Source organism: Eubalaena glacialis, chromosome 15 (assembly GCF_028564815.1).
Source record: "Eubalaena glacialis isolate mEubGla1 chromosome 15, mEubGla1.1.hap2.+ XY, whole genome shotgun sequence".
Lineage (NCBI taxonomy): Eukaryota > Metazoa > Chordata > Mammalia > Artiodactyla > Balaenidae > Eubalaena > Eubalaena glacialis.
The window spans coordinates 21,936,918-21,959,307 of NC_083730.1; the positions used below are offsets into that span (position 1 = coordinate 21,936,918).

At 37.1% G+C, this 22,390-nt stretch overlaps 1 protein-coding gene across 1 annotated transcript in view; it reads right to left on the reverse strand.

Annotated features, from left to right (window-relative positions):
* The window catches only part of DCC (DCC netrin 1 receptor), a 781,864-nt gene that overhangs the window by 293,571 nt on the left and 465,903 nt on the right, over nt 1–22,390 (reverse strand). The window lies entirely within an intron of this gene.

Genomic DNA, 22,390 nt, shown 5'->3' on the forward strand with positions numbered 1-22,390 from the left:
AAATTTTTCGTGGCTCCTATTTTGAGTGCTTTTGTTGGAAAATATATTCTTAAATAGAATACTGGAATTCTATAAAGATAATTACATATACTTTATCTTCTATAAAGATAATTAATATACACACATTCTGTGACTATGACCATCAGCTCCTAGTATGGAGCTCATTTTCCTATAGGATTCTACCTTCTTTGTGCGCTCAATTTTTTTAACAAGATGAAAGATTTTTAAAAGAAATTTTATTGTTTTCTTTGTTTCACCTGTGGTATTAGAATAGAGAACTGCACTCCCTCTTTGGTGGGACAAGCACACGTTTCTTACGGAGAACGTGGCCACGCCAGATAACATCTTCCAGGCATTGTTCTAAATTCAGCCCAGTGGGCTGAGATAAAGAAACTTCAGCAGGAAGAGGTATGTGGTGACACCCTAGAGACAGACAGTATTGTGGGATACCCAGGGGTGGAGGGAGGATATGGAAGTAATAGCTGGGAAAGATGCATTTATCACCTACTTTAATGTACTGGAGGTGATAAATCATGGATGATGGTGGGATGTGGTGCTTTATCAATGCACCCATTTCCCTAGAGACGGATGATGTTAAGCATCCCTTCTTGTCATTGCCATTTCTATATCTACTTGGTGAAGTGTCTATTTGTACACACACATATGCACAAGTGGATACTACTGTATGTAACCTTCAGAATTCTTTAAAAGAAAACAATGCATTGGTTTCAGACAGAATCCATGTTTATTCTAGATGAGAAGATTAGGATTAAGTAAAGTGTAGGAAGATTCCATTTGAGCTGGACTTTGAGTTATAGGTATGATTATAGGAAAAGTTCTTGATTATTTAGTACATGAATTCAGGAATCATATTTGTGTTATTGTTAGTTATATCTACAGGACATAGCACAATGCTCATTTCCATTTAAATGAATCATTCCTAGTTCAAAGATACTGAAATGCAAAAATGAGGGAAATTCAATATGAAAAAGGAAAGAACGCATGCTAAAAATAAAAGACAGAGGTTTTACTTGGTGGAATAAAAGCTGATTGTGGTAAGTCTTACTTTGTCATCTAAGGCTGCTTTACATAACAGGGAAAATCCACGAAGAATTTTCGAACAGTAAACTGATATAATCATAGAGGAGGAGGAGGGACAGAGCCTAATAAAAAGATCAGCGGATGGGAACAAAGATGACTATACAAGAGACCAAGATGTCCCCACTTAACGGATAGATAAAGGAAAGGGAGGCCATAGAGAAGACACAAGAGGATAGACAGAACAAGAAACAGAAGAAAGAGATGCAAAAAAGGGAATGATAAACCAAACACAATGAGGCTCATTAATTAAGAAAGAACAACAGAAGGGTCTTGGATGACCTCGATGAGAACACATTTAGGAAAATAATCCTTTTTTGTTAATACGGTAGAGAGATGATTATAGTCAAAGGCAGATGAGGAGGTCATTGAGGGAGAGGCTGAAAATATATAATAGAGAGGATCATCAGGGTGAGACCCTGGAGGAATCTGGAGGACATGGGACCCAGGGAGAAGGATGGACACTAGAAAGGATGGATCTTCCAGAAATTTGAGGAAGGAAGGAGAGAATGGAGATGATGTTACCCAACTAGTAGGTCTGTGAGCTGGGTAGACACCAGGCTAGGTCAGAGTGAAATAATACAGAGGGATATGAAGGATAGTAGGGATCTGAAGGAGAGTAAGAAGAGTTGGATCAGTTAGAAATGGCCAACTGGCAAGTTATTTGTCCCAAAGCGTAACTACTAATCAGTGGAGGTGCAACTCCAACCACTGACTCTCAGGATGGGGTCATTCATCTCACAGTATTCTGGAATCATTATTTACTCTTAATTTGTTTATTTAATAATTCATTTTTAATCCAAAATGGAAGTTTTTACAGTAAAACCTTATTATTTGCTTTGTGAAATGCAGAATGCAAATATTCTATATGGTGAATTTTTAACCATTGATAGAAGCACTTAATCTGGTAATCAATATGTATCAAAAACTACTTCCTGAGGGAAGTTCGACTCTACCCCAATTTTTTTCATACATGGAATAATCCTCTCTTAAAGACAGAATTCCATTCCATCATGGGTCTGATATTTAAGATATTTTAATGGCTTTTCAACACCATAGAATATCCATACTTCAGATCCCTGTGAAGGGTTTATTTTCAAATTATCTGTCTCTAGCTCCTATCAAAAACCCAATTAAACTTTGAATACAGTATTCTATGATGGAAAATGTAACTTGATTTAGTGCCTATAAAAATCTGATCATAGACAGAAACATACCTAGAAGGTATTATTTTAGCTCCCTTATCAATGTCATCAGAGATTTATAATTAATCATGATGCTCTTAACTTTTATTGAAGATTGATATAAGTGCTGACATAACCACATGGCTGTATTTTTGGTAAAATCTACCCAGAAAGAATCTATTCATATAATCAATTCTTTTTAAAATTTGGTACCTAGGAAAAACTTTTCTTTCAACCATCATGTTTCCTATGATAGCATACATAAGGAAAATATATAATTCATTCTGTTCACTTTTTGCCTTGGAAAGCAAGAAGCTCAGAGTCAAATTTGGTACAATAAGTGAGTAATTTACCCTACATTTCCAGGATAATTATCTACTCTTTATCTTCATTAATTTGTACATATATTTTTATCCTTATTTGCTTCATGAAGTAGACTCCAAATATCCAAACTTATATACATAGCCCTTGATTTGTCATAAAAAAGCTAATCATGAAAATGTCAAAAACAAGTGACTTGATGGAATCTCCTATTAACATTTAGTATGAGACTTCTCTCAGAATGATAGAAACTTTCAGGCAAAGTATTATTTGTTCTGAACTGCCAAAAAGTACCTTCCCCTAAAGCACATGCTTAGTTGTCAATTTTATCAAATTATTCAGATATTTGTATTTTTTTGTATCATAGTTATACATAGATAAGGATAATCACAATTTTTACAGCATGGCGAAGAGGGTGAGCTTTTTCTTCTTCTTTAAGGTCAGCATCTAATTTTTCCAACTGGCTAGGGATTTTGTATCAGGATGGTGCTTTTGATACTGAGTATCAGCAACCTTACTCAAACTGGTATGAACAGTAAGGGGTTTAATTGGCTCACAGAACTCCAAGTGCCACAGTAGGATGGTGGAACTTCACACATAATGGTAGCCCAGCTCTGGCTTTGTTTCTTGGCTATATTCCAGGATTGACTGTCTTCCATGGATAGACTGTCCTCAATCTGGCTTCCTTCATGGTCACGAATTAGCTGTCACCAGCCAGCAACTAGGACAATATGTGTTCTTAATCACTTCCAGTGGGAAAGAGTGAAAGTGGTTTCTCATCACTTCCTTCTAAGAACAAGGAAAAACTATCTTAAGACCCACTAGGAATGCTTCTCTCAAATCTCATTGGCCAGAATTTGTTCACAGGTAATTCTGGAGGTAATCATTGACAAGGGTATAGGACTACTAAAACTGTCATAGACTAATCTGGACCCATCTTTGAAACCTCTGTTGGGATCAGCATCTCCTAAACTACATGGAAATTGTTGGAGAAGGATGGATATGCAATCAAAATCCAAGTGCTATTAGGAAGACAAAAAGTGGAATAGATACTGGCCACTAAACAACAATTCATATGTATTAATGCTGTATTTATGGAACACCTGACACTAATTCATTTTTTTTCACCCAGTTAATTGAGCATCTACTGTGTTCCTGGCACTCTGCTAAGCCAAGGGATACAAAGAGATCAGCAGAAGAACAGTTAATGGGGTGACGTATGTGGCTGAAAGGCCACCAGATTTGAGAAAGATCAGAAATTATGAAACTAGACTATAGAGTAGGATGTCCTCATGGGTATTAAAGCACTCAGGTTTAGCGCTAAAAGGTAGAAAAATAATTCTGTGATTGTGTTAAAAATAAAAGAAGTACTTTTTGAAGTTCAATAGACTTTAAAGGAAGCCCTGTGAAGCATAACCAAAACAAATATGACTAATTCCCAAGTAAGAGCAGTCTGAAGAGCGAGTCCCCATTAAATGGGCAAATAGCTTCAAACAATATGATTTTTAAAAAAATTAACAGCTTATAAAATGATTTAACTTAAGGGCTACATCAAATCAACATTAATCTCCATGTCTTTTATGTACCCACCCCCACCCAGACTCAAAGCAAACAACTAAAAAAAGTGCTAGCGTCCATGTTATTACTTTTTCCCTTTAATTATGTGTCTATATTGTGCAAGACAGCCTCCCATGCTCTCTCACATTTGTGAGACCAAAGTATGTAACTAGATGATTTTAATGTCAGTTTGTATAAATAATCTTCACTATTTATAAACACATATAATTTTTCTGGAAGTAGACACATTTGCACCAAAAAGTATTTTTCTTTGAAATATCTCCTTGTTCTCTTCTCACAGAACATCATTTGAGACATAACAGGTTCATGGAAAGTCCAAAGATTACTTATCACACTGTCTTTTTCCTGGGCATCCAGAAAGATTGCACTTCCCATCTTCCCTTGCAGTTAGATTGAGGGCCATTTGACTGTATTTTAGTCTATGGGATGTGGGAGGAAGAGATAGCTACATCCAGGTTTGGTTCCTAAAAACAGCCTGTGCCACAATATGATTTTCAAGGAATCTAATGTTTTCCAGATCCAGGCCCAATCTAACTTTACAGCTTCATGTTCCATAAAGCTCCATCAGGCCGTCTTTATTCTGGTAAAAGTGGAACATTCTCTATTCTCTGAGCCTTCCCAAACTGGTGTCATTTCTGTGCTTCTATCCCTGATGTTTCTTTACTTAGAACATGTAAGTTCCCTGGCTCAGTCACCTTATAAAAGTCACTCATCTTCCATAGGCTATATTGAATCTCATCCTCTTTTTTAACGATCTACAGAATCCCAGCTTTGATCTCCATGAATTTGCAACTCCAGGCAACTGTTCAATTTGTTACCATCCAAACATACTTTATAATATCCAGGCTTTATGCAATTACTGTTGTTATTCCTCCACTGAAAATATACCATGAGAGATCATCCATTCTCATTCAACTCTTATTCATCATTTTTGACCCAGATTTAAAAAAAAAAAACACTCTTTCCGTATAGCTTTCCTTGACCAACTCAGCCCTGAAGTAAATTCTGACTTCTTGGAGCAATTGCCTGCACGACTCTGAGTTCATGATAATTGGCTTTGAGGTACCTTCTATTTTGTTGTCCTGATCTATTTAACTCTTACTTTTAGTGTACTTATTTTCTTTTCTACTACAAATGACTGCATTAGTTAGTCCAGATAAAATTAGAAAATATTAGCTGAGATATTTATCATTGCATTTCCTCATTCCCTGACCCTTGACCACATCCAAATAATCATATTCTCACTCCCCATCCCCATATACACACACAGAAAGTGAGTGTTTTGATGTGCAAAAGACAAAGTCCTAAAGGAAACCAGTTCACGGCTAGGGCTGTAAAAATTGAATTGCAAAGAAATTAAATGAATAGTCAGACCACTTTTGCCAGACAATAACGATTTGCCTAGGCTGAGGAAGAAAGAGGGTAGATTTGGATGACTCCCAGAGAAGGGTCCTGGGGCCTGGACCCTGAGCTGAGTCTGAGAGCACTGGTGGCAAATAACCAAAATCAGAGAGGTTCAGGGGAAATCTGAGAGATGAGGGGACTTACGCTTTTATCCCTTGGTGAAGGCCATGGTGACAGCAAGCCTCATGGAGAACTCCTCAACCACCCTCATTATGCTATGTTTGTGTAACAGAAGTGGTGGTTGGTAAGGACCTGAGAAAGCCTGGCAGAGTCCACACCTAGATGGACCTGTGAGGGAATCCTAAATCTCGCACAACCCCTGGAGTTGCTGTGAGAGGCTCGAGGGCCTGAAGTAGCTGGGGAATTGGAATGGAGTGGATATCAAGAGACTTATGGAAGCCTGACAATTGGAAGTCATGGCATGACTATGACTTCGGGGCTTGCACAGGGACCGCAGGCAAGACATCCCTTATTGTTTGAGGCGACTGAGGAGAGTTTTCAGTTACTTACAGTCTAAGGTGTCCTAACTGATGTCCAAGGCTTGCTGTGAACTATTTTACTATTAGTGCTAATTGCTAAGATTAGTCTTGCTTAAGGAGACTGGCTTCATGCCTTCAACCACAGTATCATCAGGTCTGATGTTTCTCTGCATTTCCCTTTTACATAATGCTATTCATATGTCAGGTGCAACTGCAAGCATTTTACCAATATGAACTCATATAATCCCCATAAAAAAGTCTGTAAGGCAGGTATTGTTATTTTCCTCACATAATAAATGTAGAAACTGAGGCACAGAGAGTTTATATCATAGTTCAAGGTAGCCTGGCTCCAGAGCCTGTGCTCTTAACCATTAGCTAGGCTGCCTCTTTCTCAAACTTTAATTTATTGGAATTGGATTCCAAATCAAATGATACCTGAGCCACACTCCGTAAAGTGAATGACAGAGAAGTAGCCCTGACTGAAGTAGGGGAGGGAGATTTGAACAAGTTATAACCTCACAGGTCTCAGCAGATTTTTCTGCAAAATGCTGGAGGTGAATTAGATGAGTTCTAAGATTCCTTGTAGCACAGACTACAGTTAGATGACATTTCTAACATCCCAAGACACAACTCTAGTTACATTTTCTCAGGATAATGAGGTTCAGGCACAAGTGAGAAAACTATTAAATATTATAAGTAAGTAAATCACCATTGATTTTCATTCACGTTTTTAGAATGAGAATGTTAAAATGTTCAATGAATCATTTAAAGTAATAGGATATCTTGCTTTTAGTCCCCAAAGGCAGGGTGATTTACTTGATACAGTGTGGGTAGTCTCAATTTTATTATCTTGTGGATATTATTACCTACTGTGATTCTGGGAGACATATGAGCTGGGTGTATGTATGTAAGCCAGATCCAATGGCTTACGCTTGCTAGTCTCTAAAAATGGACCCCGATGAGCCATATGAACCACAACCTTCCACTTGGTGCACTTCTTCTTGAAATCCAGCTGCCATGTTGTGCAAAGCCCAAGCTTCACAGGCAGCTCCCATGTAAAAGAACAGAGTTATGCGGTCAACCATCCCAGCTGAATTCTCAGCAAAGCCAACATCAATAGCCGACAAGGCAAGTAAGCCCCTTTGGATGTCCCTGTCAAGCCAAGCCCCCAGATGCAAACTCTGCCCACATCACATGGAGTAGGGGAACTTCATAACTGAACCCAGTAAACCCACAGAATCACAAGAGATAATGAAATAGTTATTATTTTAAGCCACTAAGTTTTGGGGTGGCTTGTTACACAATGTGTAACGCAAACATACCTGTGCTAGAACATTTGGTTCAAGTCCTGTAACATTATTCTGAGGGCCACATGGGGATAATTGGTCATAGGCACCTCACCACTGGTTTTAGGTCTAAATCCGTGTGATAGCAGAACTAGAATTGGAATATCAACTTTTCTGTAGATGGTTCATTTTTTTTAAAGGCAAATATTTTTCAAGTACATAAAATGAAACTGAAGTAATAAAGTATCAAACTCTCCATGAAGAATCTTCAGTTTCCTGCGGTTGAAAGAATAATGCTCAGTGTGACAGCACAAAGTGAATTGCAAAAAGCTTACATCTGGTTACATCTGCAGCAGCAAAATAACCTGACTCTTCCTTGAAACAAAACTGTGTATAACATGCAGAAGTCCACTCATATTTTTCATAATCATTGAGAGACTACCTTGTGCCTTGTGAAGCTTTGCTGAGAATGTTAGGGCATTGCTCTTGACAAATTACCCCCTGAGAACAACTCCTATCTTGCTCTGTTTTTCCTAACAAGCTTACTTGAGCGTTGAATCTACTGTAAATATAATAAAAAGAAAGGGAAGATTTTTAAGACTAGATTTCTACAGAGAAACCAGCTGCATCTGTAGAGTGAGAACAGTTATTCCCATCCCGTCCCTTCAACTGAATGACCATGTTGGGTATGTGAGCGTTATATGGCTAACACAACGTGAAAATCTCATTTAAAGGTAGGGGCTGAATCCTGCTTTCCAGTAGCGTCCAAACTTCCAAGAGTCTCCAGTTTCCTCGAAGATTCTTATACCACATGATCTGCCAGTAAATTACTCTAGCTCTTTGCTGAGAGCACTCTGAAGTAGCATTCAATGAACTGCCAAATTCCCATCTTTTGATTACATTGACATAGAAGGTACTGTGAATAGTTCAGAAACAAAGGGACAACTGGCCCCTGCCTTACTCCATTTGTTATCCTCTGGTTGCTCAGAGAATCATGCCTGCTTCTTTGGTAGGCATCTGAAAGATTTGCAGTGACCGGCACAAGAACCTTAAAATGTGATTGCTAAAGATAGCAGCCAAGTACCAATGCCTTCATGAACTCTCAGGTTTTACACTGATTTGTTTCCCTTGTGGTCACTGCTGAAGTGTCTTCTCCAAGCCGTATTCCATGATGATTCTTCTTAAAGAGACAGCTTTTTAAAAAAAATTTTTTTGCCAGAAAATCTACAATACAGTCAGAAGTTGTCTTCACACTCTTAATGAGGACCCAAGTCCCTGACAGCTCAAGTGCTACTTCATTCAGTGCCAGCCTTGGTGCCATTTACTGAAGTAGGACTGCTTTCCTCATCATTCGGCTTCTCTTTTAAATCCAGAAATACCCATATCAGTTCAACATGTTGAAAATGTTCCTTCTTAAATCACAGTCAGATGGCTTTTACAGCTTTGGGGGTCCTTCCTTTACCACTTACAGTACTGTCATATCTCAAAACCAGGGATACAAAGTGAGTGCTTCAACCTTGAAAGTTCCTGGCCATATGTCAGGATGTCAGAGACATACATGCACCTCATCATTTTCTTCTACACCGAAGGATAGGTCTGGACATCTTGAGGGATCGGAGGATTTTACTCAGTGACTGAAAATGGTATGCGTTTTATTGAGACACTGGAGAACATGATAGTAGCCTAGTTTTCAAAAAAATAAAAAACTGACCAGTGGTCTATATTAGGGCCTATTCAGCAAATTTTGTAGAGTCATTTAAACTCTTGATCCTAACAGTGCGTTGCCATTGACAGCGTACCACACTACTTTCTTGAGTTCATTTGGTTCCATAACTAAGATGGAGTTAAATTTCATTTCCGATCTCCCCAAGGAGACTAAATATTCTCTACAGGCTCGGGCCTTGTCTCATAGTATTTGTTTGTTTGTTTGGTTAATTTTATCACAAAAAGCTGGCACACTAGGTATCTAATACATATTTGGTGATTAACTAATTTTTACATCCACCCCTTTCCACTTTCCTGAGAAAATGGAACAGACGTTGATTGAGAAAACACTATGTTTCAGATAATGCACTAGGTGCTTTCTATATGTCAATTCATTGAATCCTAAATGCGATTTAGAACAAAGAAATCATAGCTTCCTGGCTTCTCCATGGGAAACATATTATTCCGCTTGAAGATTTTTGTGAAAGCTCCAAGTTAGCTGATTCACTCTTTTACTTTCTAACTCAAACGTTTAACACATTTCTCTTGCTTTGAAATGAGCAGCTACCACAGTTTCCTCCTTATTACTGGCACTGGCCTGGGCCTCAATCGTCCTAGTTTCTCTTCTTCACGTTCATCTTCAGTACAAACCCACCACCCTTCTTCTGTTTTATGAATTTTACTGCGAGTAAAGAGAAGGAAAACAAAAAGGCTGGCCAGTTTCGAGAAGTTCCTATCCTTGCTGGTCCTGGATGTCTGCAGGACTGCTTCCTCTAGAAGAGTCCGGCTTCTGCCTAAAACCCGATGTGATTTTTTTTCCAGGCCTGACCACGGGTGATTGCAAAGACTTCACCTGGCAGGTGCCCTGGAAGCTGCCCTCCCCACTGCAGACCTGGTGCACATGCAAGGCTCTGCAGTCTCTGAAGGCAGTTGCAGTCAAGGCCTCAGCCCTGCCCTGCTGGCAGTGGCCATGTTCCAAGCCTGTCTGCAATCCCAGCCCATGCAGCTCATTCAGAGGCGTCTTTTTCTGGGAGAGAAAAAAGAAAAGCAGAGATTTCTACCTCAGGCTTCTGTGCCCAGAGCTCATTCTGGGGAAAGGGGCGGGGACCAGGAAGACACTTTTCTCCACTCTGACTCAGCGCTCGGTCCTTTCCCACTCTTAGCCTTCTCTGCCCTCCTCCCCCAGCCCAGGGTCCATGAAACCGCAGAACATTCTGATCAGGGCTCCCTGGGCAGTGAGATAAGCCCAGTGTCCATGCTGCTCCGTGGGAGGAATGGAACAGAGGAGAGTCAGTGCTTTCTTTGGTTTGCCCCTTGCTTGTATTATTGCAGCGAAGTGATCAAAAGCTTGACTGTTGCTTTCATTTGGCCTCTTTTCTGATTGGCTCTTTTCTGACCCCAGCAGCTCAGCTCTTTCCAGCTCAGCCGAGCCCTTGACACTCATACATTTAAGGTACCAGCAACCTTTTTGAGAGCCAGCTTTAGACGTTACGACACCTCCCCCTCCCCCTGCCCTGGATCACCTTGATTCGTCCTACTGAAGTGCCCCCCCTTCACAGCCTCTGGGCCAAATAACGGGTAGAAACTAAGGTCTGTTTAGAAGCTCAGAGATCTCTGCTCCCAAAGAGGTAAGGAACATTTCCAAGGTCTTGCTGACTCCCCAACATTTTTGGTGGTTCTTCTGCCATCAGCAGCACAGGCTAATGCACTAAAGATATTTCTTCTGTGCATGTAAGTAATATGTACACAATAATATAAGACTATAAAAGTGAACATATATGCCCTTATTACAAATATCTTAAAACTGGGTTGACTAAATCTAAGCTTTTAAAAATGACATTGAGAAACCGGTTTCTAAGTGTAGACATAGCCTCAGAGAAAAATGGAAATATTAAAAATAAAAATAATAACCTTCACTAGGTACTGTGCATTTAGAAGTATTATTTGTATTCTAATAACAATCTTAGGAGAGTAAGGACCTAGTATTAGTCTCATTTTACAGACAGATTGTTAATTAACTACAAAAAGGTCACACAGCTGAAAAGAGTGTCTTAATGTTGGGTGTGTTTGATACCAAAGCCTTTTATGCCTTGAAGATCATTGTGTAACATATTTTCTACAAATATTCCTACCTGGATACACTTGAACAGCTCTATTTCTGAGGCTTTCAGCAGTAGAACCAGGAATGGTAGCTTTTATTTCTCTTCTTTTCATATATAAAATTGACTATAACTACGGCAATCACAGAGACGATTGTTGATCCCACAGTGGTTATAGCAGATTTTGATATGGCTTAGGGTGGGCTGAGGCCATCTCAGAAATGGGAAAATATTCAGTATTTAAGGAACAATCAAACATGGAAGCTTTCAATGTATTTGTTCTTGAGGCTTTTTAAAAAAATATTAGCATTTGCATTCATCTGTAATTTTATCTGGCATCTCTTCCCTTTCAAAAAAATCCCCAGAAAAAAAAACTAATATAAAAATCATTTAAACTCTCTATTATTTATTCTTTTGGAAAAGAGTAGAGGCATGACTGTTTCTGATCATACATTACACATTCATGAGAAAACAGTGTTTTTCTGATTCTAGAACTAAAATTTTGGAAGTCTAAATATCATTACTTCTTTTCTTATGATTCTTCTCCAACAAAAATAAAATTATAAGCATAGTCTTTATTGCCCTGTCCTACTTTTGATTAAAATGTGTATTATGTCACCATTTTGCTTATGTAGCACTTTCACATGCTAAGATAAAAGGCATGAATTATAGTATTATATCAGCCCTCGAGTATTCAAAATAAAAGAATTCTTCTAATAGGCCATCTGAAATTCTGCAAATTATATTATCATGTCCACCCCCCTTGAAGAGAAACCAAGGAAAATCAGAGGTCTTTCCCCAAAGCCCCCTGATTCCTGGGGTGGAATATTAGTGTTCAAAAACATTTGAGTTCCTCACAAGGTAGAAAATCTACCTTTCTACACAAGGTAGAAAATCTTTAAGGTTTCTTTTGACTTTCTCAAGCATTCTTCTTGTTATTCATGCCAATAACACCAATCAAAGGGCTCAACGGTGTAGGGATGCACCCTGGGCCTTTCTGTAAGTGTTTTTCCCCCTCATTACCTGCTCTGCTTGTGAATTCACTCACTTATCAAAACAACCGTCATCTCTACTCCATGGCCTCTTTCAACATGAGCTACCACTAAAGAGCTCACAGCAGAGAACATTAATAACTGAAAACAATGAAGAAAGCTTCAGTGATTCAAGGTTATTTGGGGTTTGAAGAACCACAAAGTGAAACACCTGGGAGAAACATGAAAGGGTCACTTCATCTCTTCTGTTCTTTGGGCTTTTCTTTCCCCCAATTTCTGCAACTAGAGAATGGAGAACAGTGATGGACTTTGCTGGATTTTTGTGACGGTCAAGTAAGATTGGGTATTGTATATGGAATGCACATGGCACATAACAGACATTGAAGGTCCTTTCAATAACTATTAGCTGTCTAACTTCTCAGAGTTCACCTTCCGTAGGTTAATGGCCCCCATTCTGTAGGTTAAGGTTTCCTGTCCTCTTTACATACCTCTATCATAGCATTTTCCAAATTCAGTTTTACATGTTTGGCTGCTTTTCTCACTCCTCCTCTAGGCTGTGAGTTCCTTAGCTGCAGTGATACTTCTTATATATCATTTTTTGGTGTCTACTACTATTCTAAGGCTCATAAGGAACACAGGGGTACCTTACAGTCTGTGTGAGCTTGGACAAATCATCAATATCTCTGATTCTCTATTTCCTCATCTTCAATGGAAATAGTTATGTTTCGATTCTATGTCATGGAGTTTTTGTAAGGATTAAAATGCATAATCATAAGATTATTGTTTCATGGGTTATTATACTTATAAAGGAATTTCCAAGAGAGTTATAATCTTATGTAACACACTGCAGTGCATAAATGTACCATTTAACTTCAACAAAGCATTCATATTGCATAATTCTAGGAGCCATGATTCACCTAGATTCACCTTGAATACCTAAAACCCAGCGTAATATATACCCTAATGATTGACAAATTAGAAGATTCATTAGAAGAATAAAAATTAAATACACTTTCCCCAGATATGCTGCATTTCTCTAGAACATTAAAAAAAGTAGCTGTCATGAAGAAAATCATCAGCAATACATACTAGATAAATTCAAAGAATATAAGAAACTTAGTTACTTTTAACAACTGACATCTCCAAGTTTCCCGTGTGAAGGTCAAGCAGAACCATGAGGGCCGTTTAGAAAATAATTGATTTAAAGATTTTAGGTGGACAACTTGTCTTCTTAGGACCTCTCAATAAGTAACAGATTTAAAGGTTAAACCCAATTGTGTGCTAAGGTTTTCTTTCTCAATGGTGGCAAGATGATGATCATCTGGCTGTTTATTTAAATTGATGTGTAACTAATGTATAATTTTCCAACTATTAACATTTAATGCTGTCAGAAAATTTTGTCACACATTTTTTGGCATAAAAAATGCTATGTATATTTGACTTTTATACTTAATAGTGCTTTTTAAAAACAATGAGAATCAGAATTTGACTTCTCTCATAACCAATCACTTATAAAGTACTTCTGGATATAATTTTTATGGAAGGCCCATTGAACTGTCATAGAGTTATTAAAACTGTTCTCTGGATTGTATATATATATATATATATATATATATTCAGTGTAACAACAGGCTAGGAAGACCTGTCTCTAGCTAAAAGTGTAGTTGTCAGCCCCAGATGATCACTCAGGATGACTGCTGACTGGCCGTGGTCATCAAGAATGAAAGAAAATCCAACTGAATCATGTGAACAGATTACTTCTCTGACCATCACTTTATACATCTACTAATGGAGATAGTAAAAACTATCTCATAGAGTTTGTTGTGAAAATTACATTTAAATATAACAAGATCTGGAAAGAAAAAGCATAAAAGCACCTCAAAACATTAGCCCTCATCTTGCTTTATCTCATTCACCCACGTATACACATATTTGGCAAAAAGTTACTTTAAGGGCCTTGCCTTATTTAATTATGAAGGATAATCTAGTAGAGATTGTCAACCGAATCTAGATCATTTCTCTACTAAGATCACATGTTCTTTGTGGAGAATAATAGTCTAAAAAGGAATATAAATAAAAATGATCTATCTTGAAGAAGAAGTACAATGATGCTGGAGGACTTATACTACCCAATGACAAATCAAGCTCTAAGGGTACAGTGACTAAGACAACACGGTATTAGCAAAAGGAAAAACAAATAGATCTGTGAAACAGAATAGGGTCCAGAAGTAGACATAAACATATATGTCGATTTTTTCAACAAAGGCACTAAATAATTCAATGAGAAAAGGGGAGTGTTTTAACAAATGGTGCTAATAAACCTGGCTATCTATATAAAGAAAAAGAAGAAAAGAAGCTTGGCCTCTTCCTCAATCTACACATAAAAATTAATTCAAGTGGATCATAGACCTTAATGTAAACGGTAGTAAAACATAAAAGAATATCTTCATACATTGAGGTAAACAAAGGTTTTTTAGACAGGTCAAACAAGGTATTAAAACTGAAAGAAAAATACAGTGATGAGCTTCATCAAAATGAAAAACATCTGCTCATCAAAAGACAACAATAAGAAACTGAAAAGGCAAGCCTCAGATTTGGAGAAAATATTCCCAATCCAAAAATCTGACCAGGACTTGTTTCCAGAATGTTAAAGAAGTTCAACAAATCAATAATTTAAAAGATTAACAACCCAGCATTAATAAATGGGAAAAATGTTCAAATGGCCAATGAACATCAAAAGATGTTCAACATCTTTAGTTATCAGAGAAATACAAACTCAAGCCACAATGAGACATGACTATACATCCATTAGATTGCTAAAATTAACAAGTCTCACAATACATGTGTTGGTTAAGATTGGACAACTGGGTGGCTTCCCTGGTGGCGCAGTGTTTGAGAATCTGCCTGCCAATGCCGGCGACACGGGTTCGAGCCCTGGTCTGGGAAGATCCCACACGCCGCGGAGCAACTAGGCCCGTGAGCCACAACTACTGAGCCTGCGCGTCTGGAGCTTGTGCTCCGCAACAAGAGAGGCCGCGATAGTGAGAGGCCCGCGCACCGCGATGAAGAGTGGCCCCCGCTTGCCACAACTAGAGAAAGCCCTCGCACAGAAACGAAGACCCAACACAGCCAAAAATAAATAAATAAAGAAAGAAGCTTTAAAAACAAACAAACAAAAAAAAAGATTGGACAACTGGAACTTCCATACCCTGCTGGTGGGAATTCAAATTGGCAAAACTATTTTGGAAAAGTGTTTCTAATCAAGTAAGACATATATCTAAATTCTGAACCAGTAGTTCTACTTCTAGATACTCATCCAAGAGAAAGTTTATGTCAATGGAATACTTATTTAAGAATATTGTAGCTGTTTTATTTATAATAGCCCTAGCCTGGAAACAATCCAAATCCACCAATAGGAGGATGGATAAACATATTCAGTACATCCATGTAATGAAATTATACTTAGCAATAAAAAGGAACAAGTTACTGTGACAACACAACAATATGCTTGAATCTCAAAAACATTATGCTAAGTGAAATAAGCCAGATACAAAAGGGCAAATATTGTATGATTACACTTACATGAGGTACCAGGAATAGGCAAATTCATGGAGACAAAGTAGAACAGTGGTTACCAGAGTTTGAAGGGAGAAGGGAAGGGGGAGTTATTGTTTAATAAATATAGAGTTTTGTTTGGGATGATGAAAAAGTTCAGGAGATAGATATTGGTGATGGTTGCAAAATAACATGAATGTACTTAATACCAATGAAGTGTACAGTTAAGAATGGTTAAAATGGTCAATTTTGTGTTATTATATTTTACCACAATTTTTAAAAAGCCAAATAATTGGGAGGAGACTGGTTGGTTTGTTTCCGTTTTACTGGTCTATGGTCTTACAGTATTGTATAAATATTTTCATAGTTGTCTCATCAATCCTTTCAAAAAAAGAAAATGCATGCTTGAAAGAGAAGAATTTATGGAAAGGAATAGGGACTCGCTTTTCTAGCAGTTCTTTCCCTTGCAACTCTGTTCAGACAAAAGAAAAATAATTCTAGGTACCACATGCCATTCTGAGAGGTTTAAATTTTCGTTAAAGTGAGACAGCAGACAGGCTTTCACAGAAATAATATGAATCTGTGCCCACATCCAGCAGGGATAATTCCTTTAATTATAAGTTGCTGGGCCAAATTCAAAAAGACATGATGGGCAGGCATTAGGTAACTAAATAATAAATAGTAATTGCATTTCGTCCTTTGCATTTTAAATGGAAAAACACTTGAGAACCTCTACTTGATATTCCTTACGCAATGTACCCTCTGTGTCATGAAGTCACTTGAAAGAATGTCATTTGATGCTGTGCATCCAATAACTTTAAATAACATCATTAACATTAGAATGAAAAGAATGGAAATTGTCTATCTATAGGGCATCCTTCCACACACTTGTGAGGTTTGTCAAACAAAAATTATGTGACTCTCCCTTTGTCACACATATTTGTCTTGTCTAAGTAATAAGATGAATATATTTATAAGGAAGAAGAGAGGAACAGACCATACAATTATCAAAAGCTTCAACTTTAAACAAATCATAATGAAACAAATTGTTATTTTTTTAAGAGACTTAGGTATTAAAAGTCACTATCAGTTCTTTGAGAATTTCTTTCCATATAGAACAGAGTAAGTACTAGTTTAGGTAGACACTGACAACTGAGGTTTGGGTTCCAGGTTTATGACTAAGTTGCTGAGGAATTTAGACATGTGTGTATTTTATACAGTTAAAATTGGGGGCTTGGATGATTTTATCTTTAAAGTAAATATTTGACATATCCTGAATATTTGACATATTCCAAATACTTGACATATTCCAAATAGGTCATTAAGTCCCTGTTTAAAAGAAGGATGGCTTTCTGTAAGTTATACCTATGATTTTTTGGTGGTACATTTGGCCAGGCTTTGTGTGACTTTGGGAAGCAAACAAACAAAAACAAAAACAAAACAAAACAAAACCCATGATTGGCCAATACATTCTGAGACTGTAAAGAAAGAATGTAAAAATATTTACTTCATTTTTGTATATTGCTTTTGTGTTGACCTTTGTATTATTCCATGTAAAAGAGTATTGTACCAATCATGAGGTTATGAGCAATGGTCCACATGTTTGGTGCCAATACTAATTCAGGAGAGTTTTAAGTAAAATCAGACACAGTTCAGTAGGAAAACCAGGAAGCCAAGCAGGAGATCAATTTTCCTTTTTATCAACTCCTTTTGTGTGGCTTTGAATGAGAATATGACAAATGTATTGACCCTGAAACTACGGGAAATGAGATGAAATGGTGACCTATAATAATTACCCAAATGAATCCTCTTCAATTACTTTTTAAAAAATGTATAGAAAAACTGTTTCCTGATATAATTTTAGCTTTGATGAAACAGGGCAAGGTTAATGGAGCCCTGCATACTAATTGAGCTTTTGGATATGGGCAAAAATGTGGATTTTGGTGTAAAGCAGAACAAATTTCTGAATCATTTTTGTGCATGACATAGGGAACTCTAGGGAAAACTAAAGAAGTATTAGATTAATAACTGATATGATGACTGTATGGAAAGAACTGGAAATTGTCAACAAGAGCAATAGTGGCTTGTTTAGGGTCCTTCAGAGCTAGGTATTTCAGTCATTGTAGAATTTTCTCCCATAAAACTCATTGGCTTGACTTAGGAACAGGCAAGAGAGTTCAGAGGATTGATAAGAGACAAATGCTGTAGTGTTAAAGCAAAACAAAACAAAATATAAATAATCTTGAGGGTGGCGAATATGATTAGTCACATGATCAAACACAAGGTCCAGTTTGAAAATAAGAGCAAGATAAAGGGGAAAATGATAAATGGAACCAAAGAAATGAAGGGAAAGTATTTATGAGGTTAATCAGTTCATTGAGAGTGAACACAGTACAGGTCTGAAAGGAAAGAAGAATCACCACTTAGGATGGTTTTATTTATTTATTTATTTATTTTTATGTTACTATAGTTTTCATTTCTTTTTTTTAAAACATCTTTATTGTAGTATAATTGCTTTACAATGGTGTCTTAGTGTCTGCTGTATAACAAAGTGAATCAGCTATACATAAACATATATTCCCATGTCTCCTCCCTCTTGTGTCTCCCTCCCAGACTCCCTATCCCACCCCCCTAGGTGGACACAAAGCACCGATCTGATCTTCCTGTGCTATGTGGCTGCTTCCCACTAGCTATCTATTTTACATTTGGTAGTGTATAAATGTCCATGCCACTCTCTCACTTCGTCCTAGCTTACCCCTCCCCCTCCCTGTGTCCTCAAGTCCATTCTCTACGTCTGAGTCTTTATTCCTGTCCTGCCCCTAGGTTCTTCAGAACCAGTTTTTGTTTGTTTGTTTTTTAGATTCCATATATGTGTGTTAGCATCTGGTATTTGTTTTTCTCTTTCTGACTTACTTCACTCTGTATGACAGTCTCTAGGTCCATCCACTTCACTACAAATAACTCAATTTCATTTCTTTTTATGGCTGAGTAATATTCCATTGTATATATGTGCCACATCTTCTTTATCCATTCATCTGTTGATGGACACTTAGGCTGCTTTTAGGATGGTTTTAGAATTTAAGGTTTTTAATGAAATTTTCTTCAAGGGGGAGAAACATAATATGGTCTGGGGTGACGGACAAATTAAAGTGGGAGAGAAAATTGCTGGGAATAAGGAAGCCAATTGAACTTGGGTGATGTATGAAATAACTGGACCACAGAATTAGCATCTTACACATTGCCTGACATGTACCAACTATACAACCAATCTTTGTTCACTGATGTTGAGTAAGTGCATAACGATTCCACGGGACCTTGAAAGGCTGTAATAGATTTCATCTGAGACAAAATGTAATAAAGATAAATAAAGAAGTCTTGCATGTAAATCAGACAAAGGCTGGCTTGAACAGAGTAAAAGAGATGCGGTCTGTAAGCACAATTCATGAAATACCTAAAGGTTTTTTAGTGGAGAATCACCTCTATAATGAATCCACAAGATATGACCACCTACACCATCAATGTGATTCCATATTATACAAATAGTAATGTAATATTTAACATGAGGAAGGTACCCTAAAGGGATGCTTAATAATCAAATGACATCTACAAACTATGCAGAGGAAGATGACATATCAAGTCGGGATGTGACAAGCAAATGAGAAATATTTGTAGAAACTAAGGATATTTAACATGGAGAAAAAAATCTGTGGAGGAAAGGGGGGCTTGACAGACATCTTCAAATATTCAGAGTAATGCCATAAGAGAAAGCCACTAGACTCACTAGATTTGTTCCCTATAGTCCCAGGGGAAATAATTATGACAAGTGAATATAAATTACTGAAGTTAGACCTACAAATGACAAAAAATGGCTGCTTAGAGAGAAAAAAGTTCACTGTCCCCAGAAGAGTTCAGGCATGAATGAGCTAGAAGAATGTTTTATAAAGGGGACCCAAATATCAGATGGATAATTGGAGAACCAGCCACTTATTTTATAAATCAACAAAATTAAAATTACAGTTTCATGATAAATTCTTGGTGATACTGTCTTGCTGTTGCTGTTGTGCATGTGATAGAGGAGACTATAGATGAGGGAAAGTGGAGTGGATTAGACTTTTTTTTTTTTAATACTGGAAGATCCATCTACCACCATGAGGATTAAACAGAATTTGTGTAAGGCTCGCATTTTGAAAAGTTTCTAGTCAATTAATACTCACATGTTAAATCAGTCTTCAAATATAAAATTCATAGCTGAAATAAGTCTCAAGTTCATTAAAGAAAAGAGCCTCTTCAAACCAGTTATATCACTAGTCACAATTCTCTGCAAAGTCAGGCAAAGGACTGCTGATTGTTGGAATTAGGTAAGAATAGGATGTGCTGCACTGTTGAAGTACTTACTGACTTTATAGTTCATTTCACAGATACAGATATTGATAGTTACCACAAGCAAAAATTTCTTTTATCATGTGGTTATTATGACAGGTACTGTTTTATATACACTTTATAGCTATTTATGACTTATCCAAGAAGCCAAGAGCATGTTCAGAAGTTTATTTCCCAAGAACAGTATCATCACAAAAGCGTTCACTTAGTTTGAACCAAATCTGATGTGACAGCATGATAGACACTCCCCCTTTTGGCTAAAGAGCGTCACTTCCCATCAGTGTTGGTTTCTCACAAGACCCACATGTCAGAGAATAAGTATGCTTTCTTCTTGATAACATCTGACTCCTGTGTGTGTCACTCTGTCAAATTGTATCCCATAGTCAAGTTCCTGACATTCATGTCCTCCTCAGCATGGGGGGAAAAAATCAATTCTAAAACCAAAACTAGGAGTCTAGAAAATATCTTTAGAAAAAGGCACACCCATTTAAGAATAGAATAGGAAGTTTTCATGCGCCTCAAGGAAAAGCAGACCTCAAGCTACATAATTTCACTTGTGCAGACATTTCTAAAAGTCTAGGTATTTACTAGCAATTATAGAGAAAAATCATACAATATTTGATTGAAATCAACTGTTCTAAACTGAATTTCTGTATACAGAATTTTAAAATATTTTGTAATTTTAAGTGAAGATTTTTAAGGCAAGCGTTTGCTCCCTTTATATATAATTCAAAATAAGGAAAAAAAAAAAGTCACACTGGTCTATTTAGCTTATCATACTGCAATTCAAATGGTTTACCTCAATGACCTGAATTTCAGGTCAAATGGCCAAGTGACAGACACAAGGCTACACATGTTTATGAAAAATTAGATTCTGAAACCCCTTAAGAAAAAACAACTGTGTTTTCTAAGTAACACAAAAAATTTGGATCATTTTTAAAAGGCTAGAATAACTCATAACTAATGAAATAATTTATATTCATTATAAAGATATTATTAAAGGCAATGTGTAATTCTTCTATACTGGGGGCATACTGAATTTTACGTTAAAGACAAAACTGTACGTTATAGAAGAAGAAAGTCTATAATTTGCTGAAGTAAATTCTAAGTGTGGTTTTATTATGCAAGATGGTCACTTTCATTTCAAAGAAGGCACAGAGATGTTTATCATGCATCGTAACCACTGAAGATGGATGGACCACTTTCTGGATTAAACAATGATGGTGTAATTTGTGGATATATGCATATGTATATATAAAGAGAGAGAGAGATACACACACACACACTTATATACATATATATGTACGTATATCGCCTCTCTCCATCTTACTAATCATTATCATGTAAAGGAGACTAAGAAAAAAAAAGATAACCAGTAGCAGAAGGGTTATTTGGATCTACCTTTGTGCTGTTTTCCCTAGGATTATGAATATAGTGTCGGTCTCATGACCAGATTTGTAAAATGCATGTGTTCATGGTAAAAGACTTGATTTTCCTCGATTCCTTCTTGATTTTTTTTTTACCTCTTCATGTTCATAGCTGCAATATAATTAGTCCAGCTTTTCTTCTTTGTTTTGTTTTACTGAGGTGCCTCAAAGTCCATTACAGGAAGAGAGGGTGAGGCTAAAAAACTGGCCCTCCCGGCACTCATCCTTGTCTCGTGGGATACTAATAAATGTTTAAAAACTAGCTCTCTGGGAGAAAAAGCCTTCATTTTTAGCATTGGCTGACTTCTGTGATGCAAATACACCCAACAAGGGCAATTTCAAGCTATCAGTGTGACGTCACTGATAGCAGAGTTGGGAAGAGATGTACAAAGCACACCACTGTACATTACTTCCATCGTGCAAACTGGATGTAAATAACCCCAAAGCATAGATAAGAGTAAAGTGTAGCAAAGTAATGAGGAAGTGATAGGTTTCAAATTTTACCTTTTTCACCAGAAATGATCTAATCTTAAGTTTATATACTTTAATTTTAACAATGATTGTGTTTAACAATGGGCTCATAAAATTCCTTAAAAAATTAACAGTTCATTTTAGGAACCCGCATAATCAGGCTCCAGCACACCCCTGCCCTCGTCCCTGAAAGACCAATGACAGCATCTTTCCTTTTGCCTATCTTTGCCTTTGCATACTATACCAAGATGCCATGCAAAATCTTGTTTTTAAAAATGGATCTTGGAAATGGATTGTATTAAAAAGTTTGAAACCACTGATCTAATTAGACTTCATTATAGTGGAATTTGTAGATCATCCTCATTTATACAATTTGGGCTGCTATCAGAAAACACAAGTTTCCTAGATAGGA